This window comes from Zingiber officinale, chromosome 5A (genome assembly GCF_018446385.1).
Source record: "Zingiber officinale cultivar Zhangliang chromosome 5A, Zo_v1.1, whole genome shotgun sequence".
NCBI classification, from domain to species: domain Eukaryota; kingdom Viridiplantae; phylum Streptophyta; class Magnoliopsida; order Zingiberales; family Zingiberaceae; genus Zingiber; species Zingiber officinale.
The window spans coordinates 83717202-83720696 of record NC_055994.1 but is presented as its reverse complement, the minus strand read 5'-3'; the positions used below and the strand labels follow the sequence as shown (position 1 = coordinate 83720696).

Genomic DNA, 3495 nt, shown 5'->3' with positions numbered 1-3495 from the left:
GATGAGCTTCTGGGCTGGTTGCCACGTACGCTTCTCGATTAATTTATCCTGGCGACTGATGGAAAACTTTTGTAGGGCCAGATCGGTCATTCCAGAAATAGTCAATGAGACTATATATATAATGATATACTACGAACAATGTTTTGCGTGACCGTCTGTGCCATAGTCATTGAAGCATATGGATTTGATCTAGATGTCTCAATTTATTTATTTTTTAAAATCATTATTCCCTTGAATCCTAAATACTAAATACATATACTATACCTAGAGATCATATAATTTTTTTAGTTTTAAATTTATTTTAGCTTGAACACTATAATCTAACCCATAAACCCTAAACATACAATCTAATTGGCTTAACAAAACACACACACACACATATATATATAAAGATAAAATTTAATTGTCTTAATCCCGGAGCTAAAATATATACTGTATTGAATTGAGGCACCTGAATTTGATCTAACTGTCTCAAAAAAATTGATGAAAGCACCTCCAATGCATTTTGGAGGCACCTCACGTAAGGTCCAGACGAGTCCGTAGCAGAAGGTCCATAACAGATATATATATACACACACATAAGTGTCCCTCATATGTTCAAGGCACATCGGATGGTTCGAGACGCCTCAGATGATCCGAACAAGTTTTTATTTTTTTTATTGTTGTTTTTTAGTTTTCAGTTATGCCAATAAGATTTTACTTAAAGTTTAAGGGTTGGGTTATAGAATTGAGTAAAAAAAAAATTAATTGAAATTTTTTTTTGGATGTGCACGGAATTATATGATAACATGGGCAGAATATCAAAACACTCTCTCACTCTCTCTCTCTCTCTTTTGATATATATATATATATATATATATATATATATATATATATATATATATATATATATATATATATATATATATATAGTATTGATATTATACGCACCTTCTTTTACGCTCCTGTGCGCGTCAAAGCCAGGTGGATATATTTTGTTTCCACCTCTCATAGTTTTTTAACCACGTCATTTTATTTTTTCCTTTCCTTTTCTAAAACCTAACTTTTCCTCGCCCTCGTCTCTGTGTTCCCCGCGACGCCGTTTCCTCGCCTCGCCTCTGTGTTCCCCGCGACGCCGTGCTCTGCGATCCTCTCTCGCGACGCACCTAACTTTTCCTCTCCTCGCTCGCCTCGCCTCGCCTCTGTGTTCCTCGGCGTTCCTCGCCGCGACGCCGTGCTCTACGTTTCCCGTTGGCGCGAGGCCGTCCCTCGTTGCTGCCGTCGTCGTTTGTCAAGAGCCTCGGTGTTCCTCGGCGTTCCTCGCTCGCCGATCCATTATTAGTTATGGTCTGGGTGGCTCTTCCATGGCTCTTTTTGGCATAGTGGGTGGTGGTATTTACACAAAAGTTGTCGATGTTGGTGCTGATCTCGTCGGTAAGGTCGAAAGGAACATCCCCGAAGATGACCCTAGAAATCCAGCTTTTCCTTTTTTCCTTGCTTCTCATGCTAACCCTTGTGTTCGATGCACAAAATGTTTCACATGCGTTTGCCCAACACATTGTACTGTAAGAGCAGTTTTGCTACTAAATGCCCATTCTAATCCTTTCGCCTTTGTACAACTTACAAGTGATAGCAGACAATGTTGGTGACATTGCCAGTATGGGATTTGACCTTTTTGGCTAATATGCCGAATCAACAGCTGTTGCACTAGTTGTTGCCTCTATTTCTTCATTCGGGGTCGACCTTGATTTCACTACAATGTGCTATCCTTTGCTCATTAGTTCTATGGGTATCATAGTTTGCCTGATAACTACTCTCTTCGCAACTGACTTCTTTTCTCTTCGCAATGGACTTCTTTGAGACAAAGGCTGTAGAAGAGATTGAGCCTGCTTTGAAGAAGTAGCTCATCATCTCCACTGCACTCATGGCTATTGGCATTGCCATTGTTACTTGGGTGGCCCTCCCATCATCTTTCACTATTTTCAACTTTGGTGAGCAGAAACAGGTTAAGAACTGGTAAGCTTTTTATTCCATTTGTCAATCAGTTCTCAGATGCTTTTTATGTTTCTCAATATACTAATTATTGGAGATGAACAGGCAGTTGTTTTTCTATGTGGCAATTGGGTTATGGACTGGCTTGGTGATTGGATTTGTCACTGAATACTACACAAGCAACGCCTATAGGTAAAAATAAATGTTCCCATTCCTCTATTCAAGTATCAACATTATTGAACATTCTACCAAAAAGACATCCTTTAAAATTGATACTTACCAAAACATGATCTGTAAGTTTTTTTTTTTTTACCATATGGTGTTGCACGTCTATTTTTTAATCTCCAATCTACTCTTGCATGCACTTTTTGGTATACGCCAATACCAAGGGTGCTTTTGTAGGTTAAATGCTCGGCATTGTTTACAGTTCACACATAATGCCTTGTACTTATTCTCATTTTACAGTCCGGTTCAAGATGTTGCTGATTCATGTCGAACTGGAGCTGCCACCAATGTTATCTTTCGGCTTACTCTCGGATACAAATCTATCATCATTCCCATTTTCGCAATCGGCTTCAGTCTTGCTGCCATGTATGCTATGGCTGTTGCTGCATTAGGCATGTTGAGCACTATTGCTACTGGCCTAGCAATTGATGCTTATGGACCCATCAGTGAAAGTGCTGGAGGTAATGTCGAGATGGCTGGAATGAGTCACAGAATTCGGGAGAGGACTGAGAATAATATCTACCATTCCATTATCAGATTCTCAAGATTTGTTGAAGCAGAGCTTAAGCTTTTCCACTCGCAACATCGATGACTGCCCACACTTGATCTTGGCATTCAAGACTTGGTTTCAATGAGCAAACTGGCTGGCTACCAAGGAATAAGAATGATGACATTGTAGGTTGAAAATGTAGTGGATGTTGATATTGAAATGCATCTTTGTTTGAAATTTATGTATGTCTATTGTATATGATCCTTTTCTCAAGAAACCAAAAAGATGTAAATACAGTACTCATGTATTGTAACTGTCTTATGCATATGAGAATAAATGAATTTACAATTTACAATTTACAATCAAAATTCAAAGTAAGCGATAAAGATTAACACCAACAGATAAAAAAAATTGTCCATCATTGCAACATTTAATTAAAGCTTCCAAAAATGATATGAAATATATATAAAAAATTCATTGTCAAGATTAAGCAGCTGACTCAAATGTCTCTCCAAGCATTAGATATGGGATATCGTCATTTTCTCCACCTTTAGATGCTGCAGCTTCAAGTGATCGTCTCTAGAATTGCTTTGCAAACTTCCTCAAGTTATCTAGATTATCAGGACCTGAGGGACAAAATGTTCACTCAAATTTTAATGAGAGCATTCATAAGCATAAATCAAGCTAACATAAGTGTAATAGCTAAAAAACACACATGTTTTCAGTAATAAAATAATGCATTTATACATTTGAAAAAAAATATACATATATAGTGGAACAATGCATTTACCATTTACAAAAAAAAAATA

General features: G+C 37.6%; 1 pseudogene; it reads left to right on the top strand.

Annotated features, from left to right (window-relative positions):
• Window positions 1–611: 611 nt before the first annotated feature.
• Window positions 612–2788, top strand: LOC121979711 (annotated as a pseudogene).
• Window positions 2789–3495: the final 707 nt, after the last annotated feature.